The following is an 11,837-nucleotide window of genomic DNA, read 5'->3' as shown; positions in this document are numbered from 1 at the left end:
ATTGTGGACACCTCTCCAATGTATTAGATCCGTGTGTTCTTTTCATTAATCTAAAATGTTAATAAGTAATATATTCACATGGGTCAAAGGTACACAAGAGCCTTCAAAGATGAGTTTCCCTCCACCCCTGTCCTCCAGGCACCGGTCGGCTCCCCAGAAGCAGCCACCATTGCCTTTACTGTGGGCCCTCCAGAGCTTTGTGAAGCATGGATAAGCAAATGTGTGCACGCAATACCGTCCCTCCCATTTTATGTAACGATGTATTATTGTATGTACAAAACCTACAGCATATACTGTTCTTCATCTTGCCTTTTTTACTTAATACCATGTCTAAAGGTCATTCCTATCCATATGCGACATTTTCATTCTTTATTGTGGTTAATAACAGCCTATGGTTAATAACAGCCTATGGGACGTGGACTGATTCATTCCAGCCCTTCTCTCACTGATGGACCTGTAGGTTGCTTCTTCCAGTTTTTTGATTCTGCTGCTAAAAAGAGTGCCTTCGTGAATGTCTTGTACAAGGACCTTCATGTACTCGTCCTATATTTCCATCGGACAGATTCCTGGAAGTATACTTACTGGGCCAAAAGGTGGATATACTTTAAATTAAATTTTTTTCCAAAGATTCTATTTATTTATTTGAGAGACAGAGGGAGAGAGCACAGAGGGAGAGGGAGAAGCAGACTCCCTGCTGAGTGGGGAGCCTGACTCAGGGCTCGATCCCACAATCCCGGGACCATAACCTGAACCGAAGGCAGGCGCTTAACCGACTGAGACACCCAGGCACCTCTATACTTTAAATTGTAATAAATAGCACCAGATTAATTTTCCAAAGGTTGTAGCAATTTGTGGGCTCACACTTATTTTTATTTTGTTATCCTATTAGTTGCTTACATTTTTGCCAATCTGATGAGAGAAAATAACACTTCTGGTTTTGCATGTGCATTTCTCTGAGCGTCTTTTCTCTGTGAGGCTCTGTATCTTTTCACAAGCACTTTGGCCCTTTGCAGTCACCTTCTACGACTTGTCTGTGTCCTGAGCCTGTTTTTGTAGTGAGTTCTTTGTCTTCCTCCAAGCTACTTCTTGGGTATCTTTTGTTTGTTTTATGTAGAACTGCTTTCCCCTAATTGGTTATTTTGACTTTGTGTATCGTGTCATGCACGGTGGAGAATAGTTTATTTTTTGTGTAGTCAAATCTGCCAAGCATGATAGTATTTTAAGGAAAAGAAATTTATTTTTATCTTAAAAGATGAACATTTTAAATTTGGACAGTATAATTTCAGCCTGAATGCTGATTTCGCTTGCCTGCCAGATGCTTTACTATTCTAGGTATTGTGAAAGAGAAAATAGCAGAGGTCAATCCATACGTGAAATGTTTTGACATTTCTTTGTTTCAAATGCTCCCCCACCTCCCGCTGCCGGCGCTGGCGCTGGTGCTGGTGGGAAACTCAGCTACCCTGTGTTAGGCTAGGCTCTACTCTTCGTTACGCTCTACTCTACAGTATCTCGTGTGATCCCTCTGACAGCTTTTGGAAGTCAGCCTTTTTTTCTTTTTTTATTGCAATAGAATTCACAGATCATGAAATTTACTCTTTCAAAGTGTACAATTCAGTGATTTTTTATTATGTTCACAAAGGTGGGTAACCATCACCACTATCTAAACACAGAACTTTTTTTTTTTTTAAGAGAGGGAGATGGAGGGGAGGGTCGGAGGGAGAGAGAGAATGTCAAGCAGGCTCCATGCTGAGCGTGGAGCCCAATGCAGAGCTCGATCTCACCACCCTGAGATCATGACCTGAGCTGAAATCAAAAGTCAGACGCTTCACCGACGGAGCCACCCAGCGCCCGGAAATCCAGGACCTTTTTTTTTTTTTTTAAAGATTCTATTTGTTTATTTGACAGAGAGACAGAGAGAGACAGCCAGCGAGAGAGGGAACACAAGCAGGGGGAGTGGGAGAGGAAGAAGCAGGCTCCCAGCAGAGGAGCCTGATGCGGGGCTCGATCCCAGAACGCTGGGATCAGGCCCTGAACCAAAGGCAGAAGCTTAACGTCTGAGCCACCCGGGTGCCCCCAGAACATTTTTAACCCCAAAAAGAAACCCCGTGGTAGGTACTGTTTTCATTCCCATTTTACAGATGGGGAAACAGACTCCGGGAGGCGATGTAATCTGGTCTGGATTTGAACTCAGCCCTTTTGCCAGTGTTGGCATCCTTGTGACTGACACCCACGAAGCTAGTCCAGGGATTGGCAAACTTCTTCTGTAAAGAGCCAGATAGTAAATATTTCAGACTTTGTGAGTCACTCAATGGGTAAGTGTTTTTTGAATTGAATTTAGGGCAAAAACTCCATATGAGGAAGAAGTTTCTGAATGCCTGACAGTGGTTCAAGATTTCACAGAGGTATTCAAGTAGAGGGCCGGCAAGTAAGTAGACACAGTTTTTTGTTTTTTAAGATTTTATTTATTTATTTGAGAGAGCGAGAAAGAGCACAGAGGGAGAGGGACAAGCAGACTCCCGTCCGCTGAGCAGAGAGCCTGATGCGGGACTGGATCCCAGGACGCTGAGCTCATGACCAGAGCCGAAGGCAGATGCTTAACCGACTGAGCCACCCAGGCGCCCTAGAAACAGTTTTAGAGAGTCAGATCCAGGAGAGACCTAATGGAGCCCGGTACTCCAGCTCCAAGTCAGGAGCAGCTGATGTCTGAGACCCCGTCCATCCCAGCAGCTCCCAGGCCGAGGAGCACACCGGGCGTGTAGTAGGTCCCTTACAGGGCGTGTTGTAAGGTCTAAACACCCTGTGCTGCCCTGGCATCTTTGAGCCTCCCAGGGCCTCGGAGGACTGTTCCCCCGCTCCAGATCTGCCCCCCGCAACATCAGGAAAGGCTCCCCTCTCCCCCCACTAGTTCCCCTGTTGGCAGGGCCAGCTGTCCTCATCTCGACCTAATTGATTTCAACTCCCTGCCAGCCTGAGAAATTATCCAAACAAGCCAATCACATCCTCCCAAGGAAACCCCACCCTCTGGGTTACTACAAAGCCCACCTCCCTGGGCGCCTGGGCGGCTCAGTTGGTGAAGCATCTGCTTTCCGCTCAGGTCATGATTCTGGAGTCTTAGGATTGAATCTGGGAATCAGGGAATCTGCTTCTCCCTCTGACCCTCCCCACTCTCCTGCTCTTTCTCGCTCTTATTCTCTCTCTCTTTCAAAAAAAAAAAAAATCTTGAAGAAATGCAACAACAAAGCCCACCTCCCACAGCCCCCGCAGGTTCACTCCGTTCCTGAGTGCAAGTCCCCTGTGGTCCTGGGTGGCGGGCTGTGTCTTCCTCTAGGGCTCTGGGAGTATGTTTGATTAATAACTTCCTGTTTGAGTTCATCTGTCCCGTGTCAGGGTCGCGTGTTCAGCCATCTCGTACTAGTTAGGGCGGCGACCCTCCCTCACCAAGCAGGTGACTAAGAGGCAATCGAAACAGAGGGCATCGGCTGCCCTTTCCCAGCATCCATGTCAGTGACCTGATTTTCCCTGGGGTGCCCCTCCCCCAAGCCTCGTGGTTCAGGTAGGACTGGCTCCAGCCATAACTCAGGTTTATTACATCCATTTTGCCTCATAATTGGTTCAGAGACAAATACATGACCCAGCCTGATCCACGGAGGGCTACTTTCAGGACTCTTTCTGAAACAAGGGAGAAAGAGGCACTTTTTTCCTGCTGAGGTAGCTAAGCAGGTGAGACAGTCGTCTGAAGTCACTAGTGGCCTCTCTATGGAGAGTCTGTCTGAGATGAGCCTGTGATAGTGGAAAATAGAGCCTGGATCCAGCTATACCTGAAGTGGTCCTATTCTTATACTTTCTCAGTTATGTGAGCCAGTAAGTTCCCTCCCGCCCCCATTTGTTTTCTGTTTTTGTTTTGCTTTGTTTTGTTTTTTGCTTAGCTCAAAAGAGTCTAGATTAACAATACACTCAATAAACATAAATTAAATGAATAAATGCATTCTCAGTGCTTGCTACAGTCTTTGGTAGGTCTTAATCTTTATTGAATGAAGTCTTCCATTTAAGAGAGAAGAAATCTTATCTACTGAAAACAGGGCCAGGACTAAGATTTAAAAACCTAGGGGCACCTGGGTGGCACAGTGGTTAAGCGTCTGCCTTCGGCTCAGGGCGTGATCCCAGCATTATGGGATCGAGCCCCACATCAGGCTCCTCTGCTGTGAGCCTGCTTCTTCCTCTCCCACTCCCCCTGCTTGTGTTCCCTCTCTCACTGGCTGTCTCTGTCTCTGTCAAATAAATAAATAAAATCTTAAAAAAAAAAAAGATTTAAAAACCTAAGATGGTGTGAAAAATTTGGGGGTGAGTTTTTCATGCACTCTAGCCACCCCACTGAAGCCACCAAGAACCAGAAAGGACTGGTCTGCCCAGGTGGGACCTCCATGCACCGTATCACACGTCTCTCGGTGGTCCTGTTCCCTTGGATGGGTCATTCAAACAAAAGGTGTTTTCCCCCAGGTGTGCGTAATGGAGCTGGAGAGCACCACGTACTTCCTTGAAGATTTGGTCTCCAGTGAGACAAGCCGTTGGTAAGTTACCAAAGCACCACAGTGTCTGATTTCTGGTACAGCTCTATCTGGTGACCATACTTACAGTCTAGGCAAGGGGTGTTAACTTGGGGGCCCCCAAGAGCTCCATGGGTGGAATTCAGGCAGGACACAGACTCGAATAGGGGAAAATTACTCGAATAGGGGAAATCTGTGTTTTCACTATCTTCCATCTGAAAGTTAGAATCACTTCAGTTATGAATGAAGGCAATAAACCACATATTACTAGCAATCCCTGTGGCTTTGTTTCCAATAAAAATCATAGATATTTTGGTATCACATTATGGTTATTGCAGATATCTTGAAATATTGTTTATGACTTTGAAATTAGGATGGTTATTAGGCCAGCTGCCAGATCTTGTTATTTAATGTGTTAATAAAGAAGCACTCTTATATCACGGGTTTAAAAAATACATTGTGACAACTGTATTTCATTATAATTTGTTTCCTTTGCAATCCTTTTTTTTTTTTTTTAAGATTTTATTTATTTATTCGACAGAGATAGAGATAGCCAGAGAGAGAGGGAACACAAGCAGGGGGAGTGGGAGAGGAAGAAGCAGGCTCATAGCGGAAGAGCCTGATGTGGGACTCGATTCCGGAACGCCGGGATCACGCCCGGAGCCAAAGGCAGACACTTAACCGCTGTGCCACCCAGGCGCCCCTCCTTTGCAATCCTATGTATTTTATTTTATGCATTGAAATCACGTTCTGAGGAGGAATCCATAGGTTTCACCAGATTGCCAAAAGGGCCACAGCTCAAACACCAGTTAGGAGCCCCTAAGCTAGCCCTTTCATGTCGTTACGCCCCGAATCCAGTTCCTAGCCTCAGTGAATCTCAGTCTGTGTCCATAAAACAGGAACATGAATGGCTATGTTACAAGATTATTGTAATGTTTAAACGAAGTAAACATAGTGTCTAGCCTGTTGCGTAACACAGAGAGGAAATCTGCGTGTTTATTTCTCTTTCCGCATTTCAAGCAGTTCCCAACTGATAGTGCAGCGTGAAGTTCAGCGATCTGATGCCAAACTTCCTGGGTTCGAATCCCAGCTCTGCCTTGATCTCAGCTCTCTAAATCTGTTTCCTCATCTTTGAAATGGGGTCATTTCTTTCCAGCAGTGTTACAAGGGTAAAAGATATAGTCACAAAACAGAAGCTGCTGGGCACCTGGGTGGCTCAGTCAGTTAAGTGTCTGGCTTCGGCTCAGGTCATCATCTCAGGGTCCTGGGATTGAGCCCAGGCAGTGGGCTCCCTGCTCAGCAGGGTGTCTGCTTCTCCCTCTCCCTCTGCCTGTGCCCCCCGCTCGTGATCTCTCTCTCTCTCTCAAATAAATAAATAAAATCTTTAGGGGCACCTGGGTGGCTCAGTTGGTTAAGCGTCTGCCTTCAGCTCAGGTCATGATCCCGGGATCAAGCTCTGAGTTGGGCTCCCTGCTCATGGGGAGCCTGCTTCTCCCTCTCCTCCCCACTCGTGCTCTCTGTCGCTGTCTCTCTCTCAAATAAATAAATAAATAAAATCTCTTAAAAAATAAAATCTTAAGAAAAAAGACAGGAGCTGCTATTATCATCAACAGTCCCATCAATTTCTGTATGAAAAAAAAGCTGGACAAGTTGTCCTTTCTTTGCCAGAGAACTATCCTCGCCCTCAGCCCACTCCTTAATAGTCCCAGTCGGACTCTTCCGGTGATGAGAAGTGTCTCCAGGTTTCTACTGCCCTTCAGTCATCCCATCTTCCTGATGGGATGGAGCCTGGTGCTGTCATCATGCATCAGATACTAGCTGGCCAGGGGGGAAACGTCCTTAAGACCTTGTGTTACAGGGGCTCCTGGCTGTCTCAATCTGTGGAGCATGTGACTCTTGATCTCGGGGTTGTGAGTTCAAGCCCTATGTTGGGAGTAGAGTTACTTAGACACATGCACAAACACACACACACACAGACACCTGGTGTTCTAACTGGGAAAGCTTGAGTCCCAGCAGGTGAAGGGACTTCCTCCAAGGTTGTGCAGATTTCCTTCGTTGGCACAGATTCAGTTGCTGTCCTTTCTAGACATTGTTTCATTTCCTCTCTGCACCCTTCCTGCCTGAGAAAGAACGAGCCTTTCAGGAGAGGGTGGGTGAACAATAATGAGAAAAGAAACAAGAGGAGAACTAACACCCCAGCACTTAATCCTGCCTGGCCTCATGCTACGAGCTACAGATCACCCCATTCTCCCTCACCCAACCTAGGAAGTAGGTACCACTGTCCTCATCTTACACGGTGGGAAGCCCTGGAGAGGGCTGTGTATCGTGTCCAGGGTCACATAGCCAGTAAGTGGCAGGACCAGGCTTTGAATCCAGAGCCGTCTGACCCAGCACGTGTCCTCTTGCCGTGATGACATCTCAGAGTCCCTTCTGCTTCTCATGTTTATTGAATGGCATGGGGTCCACGCTGCCCCAGTCCGGGGCCCCCACCCCTGCAGCCACTCCCTAGAACTGCCCTGTGCCCTCCACTGCCACCCCACCCTCCATCCCCATCAAGAGTTCACACTGGCTGCGGCCCCCTCGCTCCGGCTGGAACCCCCCGTTCCAGAGCAGCCCTGGCGCCGAGCCAACATGCTGCCCACCCGAGGGTCCCGCTCTCCCTCTTTCTCTGGATCACAGGGCTGCACGTACCTGCTAATTGGGTTTGCACTGGGGCTGATCTGTACTTGTGCTCAGCGTGCATCCACACCCCCCCACCCGGGCAAGCAGATGGGCACGTTGTGCTTTCGAAAGAATCATAATTAAGGCAATTTAGCATCTTCCTCAAAGGACACTCTTCCTCCACACGGAGGAAATGTCTCTGGAGCTGCTTTAGAATGTCTGAGGTTGAATTCTGTGGCGCTCACAGCTGGTCCAATGGTGGGGGCGGGGGACCGGTTGCTGAGGGGGAAGAGAGAGAAAGCATTCTTCTGCCCAGGGGCGGGGTGGGGGACGACGACAGGAGTGGGGGAGACCTGCTCTGTGACTTTGAGAAGGTCTCTTTCCCTTCCTGATCCTTTAGGTACCACGTTTGTTTAAAAAAAACAAAAAAAGTAAAAATAAAATGACTCAACAGTAGTTTGAGAGGAGACTTAGAGATTCAGAATCCCTGGAGTTGCTTGTCAAGATTCACAGATGACCCCGACTCAAGCCAGGCCGGAAAACCTTTTGTTTAGAATATCCTCTGTTTTACTGAAAATGCTTTTTTTTTTTTTTTTGGTAGAATTTTAGAGCCAGAAGTTACCTTTGTAACCTCTCTTATATGATGCGGAGTGTGCAGTTTGCTGATGTAAAGAAGCAGCTTGCTCAAAAGCTTAGTAATTAATATTTTCTTTTATTCACATACATTCATGTAAATACATTTTATAGCAATAAAACCCCCTAGTTACAAATGCCAACAGTACACGTAAGAGAGTAAAAGCTGGAAGCCTTTTGCACCCATGCCGTCCTCCTCCCTTCCCAGCTGACCACCGTGAACAGCTTGGTAGGATTCCTTCCCAGCTACTTTTCCAGCATTTACGTGTGTTTTTATAGTTGTACATGTACACAAATGTAGTTTGAATGAATACTTGAATTGAATACATGAATGGGATCACATCACACAGGCTCTTCTAGAACTTGCTTTTGTCATGTAAGCTTTTCCCCCCAGAGAGTTTATCATATCGATACACAGACATCTACCAAGTTATATTTAACTGCTTTATAGGCACTCATAATGTAGATATAATATCATTGATTGAACCAAAGGGAACGCAATGACCCAATGACCATTGGGTCATCTTCGGATTCTCCCCGCTATGATAAACGGGCATCCGTGTGCATGTGGGAGGCTACTTGGTAAGCTGAGACTTGGCAATGGTACTGTCAAAAGGCATGCTCGCTTCACCTTTGGAGACTTGCTGGCAAGTTGTCCCAAGTTCCAAAGAAGACGGCCCAGTATCTCTTCTCCTAGGGGCCCCACTTCCCCACACCCTAGTTGATGTTGGATGTGACCCATCTGTTCCAATTTCTCCAGTCGGATGGGTGAAAATCAGCTCTCATTCCCCAAAATTGTCTTTCGGGAATGAGAGCTGATTTCTACATGGAATTTGGAGGTTATGTTTTGAAGGGAACACCTGAGATTTTATTTTTAAGTCATCTCTGCACCCAGTGTGGGGCTCGAACTCACAACCCCGAGATCAAGAGTCGCATGTTCCACGGACTGAGCCAGCCAGGCGCCCCAAGGAAACACCTGAGATTTTAAAAGGATGCTTAGAAATCTCAGATGTGTCTGTCAATTAATTATCCAAGCCAGAAAGTTCCCTTGAATTTCAGAGACTGTCAAACTGCTTTGTCTTTGGAGAGGGGAAAGCTGCTTTTTCCATAGTCCCAGGAGGTTGAATTTGGAAGCAGCATCTATGTATTATTATTATTATTATTATTATTATTAAAAAAACCACATTTTAGGATTAAATCCTGCCTTTCGTCTCAGCTGGGTCCCAGCGGGAGTGGTATGAGGGGACAACAGTCGTGAGACTGGTATATGAGTACATTTACGGCATCAGCCCTGCACCTCTGTTCAGTGCACATTGAGAAAGAACCCCTACTTACCAGACTCCTCTTTGTAATGAGAATTACAGACACACACACACACACACACACACATACACACATACACACACACACAGAGGAAAAACACTAGAGGATCAAGGGGCTTGTGGGCTTTAGGGATGCAATGGGGGGAAAGGCAGGGAAGCAACTCCGTGGCTCTGTGGAGGGAGCTAGCTGTCGAGGGCCTGGCATCCTGCTGGCCTCTTCGTCTTGTCTCCCTTCCTCTCGGTTCTGCAGTAGCAATCCCCCACTCCATACTCCATACCTTTCGTAATGCTTCCCTGGGAATTAGGATCTCACTTGTCCTCCTGAGAATTCTGAGTCCTACTTCATAGTCGGAGAAATACTCAGGCCGAGTAGAGCGGGGTGGGCCCCCCACGCCAGCTGCCTCCTGTCATATATTAGCTGTGAGACCTTGGGCAAGTTACTGCCATCTCTGTGCTGTCTCCTTGCCTGAAAAATGGGACTAATTAGTAAAGACCTCAGGATTCCCTTGGGAATCGTGTATAGAAATTGCTCCTCATGGTGCCTGAGCTGTTAGCAAGGGTCTTCCCCACCCCCTCCGCCCAGGGAAGGCCTGGGGACTTACCTCAGCCCTCTGAGCCTCATCATGTCCATCCATAAAATGGGGATGATAATTCCCTCCTCAAAGGCCGTTGTGAAAGTTAAGGAATTATTTAAGTGCTGTGCCCCGTCCCTTGTGGCTGGCCTGGCCTCATCTCCTTCTCTGGCTTCAGCCCCTTCTCTTTCTGATTGAAATGTTCAGAGGTGGGCTGTCCTGTCAGGCTCTGTTAGCTCAGAGGAGGACAGGCATTACGGGCCTGTGGAGGGTGGTGGGGTTGGCTGAGGACGCTCTCTGTGTGTCTCCCTGAGTCTGCAACTGGTCCCCTGAGAACCCAACGTGCCTCTCAGACATAGTCCCAACTTTCCTCCCCTCATGTACCCCGCAGCTCCTGCCTGCAGTCAGTCCCCGCACGTCTTGCCACAGCCTCCCGCCCGGTCTCCCCCACTGCAGACCGTCGTCTTCATCTATCCTTTACACTAGTTCTGGAATTTTCTTCACATACAAACCAAATACGGAGTAAACCTTTCAATCAACTACTGTCTGTTCTAATACTTGATTTTTACTGAACATTTCTACGCACCCAGTCCTATGTTAAACATAGTCCTCCCTTCATGTGCTCCTCACAACACAGGCAGATACTTTCACTGTGCCCATTTTACAGATGAGCAAGGTCAGAGAGCTGCAAAGTGAACCAGTGGAATGTAGACACGCTGAAATCCTCACTACAGTCCTTGAGGGTAAGTCCTAGCCTCCTTGTACATTAATGTATTCATTCAAGAAATACCTACCGTGGGTCTAGGATGGGTGGCATTGATCTAGGTCCAGGGGTAGAGGGGCAAGCAGGATAGACAATGGTGGATGGAGTACGACAGGGCTGGAGCATGAGTAGGACGGGGTGCTGGAGAAGGCTCCCTGGAGGAGGAGGAGGCCAGAGGAGAGCTGAGTGACCTGAGGGAGACAGGAAACGGGCAGAGAATGATGGATCCTGGCCCCAGACACCTGGCAAGAATGAAAGGCCAGATGCGCGGAGCTCAAGCCCAGCTTCACGCTGTTCTCTGTGTTTCTCCCTGCCTCTGTTGTCCCTAGGAGACTCCGAAGACTGCCCAGAGCCTGGATATTGGGTTGGAGGCTCCCTCCTGGCTGTGGGTGCCAGAAACACCAAGACCTTCTCAAATGGCTTTGACCTGAGTTAAACCGACCCCCCCCCCCGCAAATCACAGAACCATTTGGCTAAAATGACTGATCAGAGTTGACTAAGTTGAATATTACTTTTTTTTTTTTTAGTTTATTTATTTTTAAGTAATCTGTACATCCAACATGGGGCTCAAACTCACAGCCCCGGGATCAAGAGTCGCAAGCTCTCCTGATTAAGCCAGCTGGGTGCCGCCACCCCGCCTCCTTTTTTTTAAAAACAGAACTGATGAGTGGATTTTGTGAGGATGACTAATCTGGTGTCAGCCCCAGTCTAGGTCAGGAGGCAAATGTGTCCTCCTCTTCTCAAATGACTAAGTCTCTGGGCCCACCCCTCCGTGTCTCAGAGAGCAGAGGGGTGGGAAGTTATGCCAGACCACAGACAAGCCCTCCTCAGAAGCGCCTTCCTCCCATGATCTGGGGGTGACAGAGGGGGTGAGGGGTGTTCACATTCAGCAAACATTTAACGAACACCTAGGGGGCTAGGCCAGTGCGAGGCATTTCCATAGCTTGATTCATTCCACCCTCACCATAATGCAGTGTAGGCACGAATGTCCCCATTTTACAGACGACAAAACTGTGGTTCAGAGAAGAGCCCCTCCTGCCCAGGTTCACCAGCCAGGGAGCAGCAGAGCTAGAATGTTCTCCCAGGCCTAACGCCAAGTCCATCCCCTCTTCTGCCTGACACGTTGTCTCCCTTCTATTTTCTACATCCTGTCTCTTTTATTCCCACCCTCAACTCTGCAAGAAAGATATTATTCTCATTTTATAGGTGGATTGTGTGAACGAGTCGGTGGCATTGTCCCTATTTTACAGATGACGATTCTGAGGCTCAGGGAGGTAAAATGTCAGAATTTGAACTCAGGCCCACGGGCTTGCCACTAATCCCCAGCAGGGCCAGGAAGCCA

Source organism: Ailuropoda melanoleuca, chromosome 2 (genome assembly GCF_002007445.2).
Source record: "Ailuropoda melanoleuca isolate Jingjing chromosome 2, ASM200744v2, whole genome shotgun sequence".
NCBI lineage: Eukaryota > Metazoa > Chordata > Mammalia > Carnivora > Ursidae > Ailuropoda > Ailuropoda melanoleuca.
The sequence above is the reverse complement of the archived record's forward strand: the minus strand, read 5'-3'. Positions refer to the sequence as shown.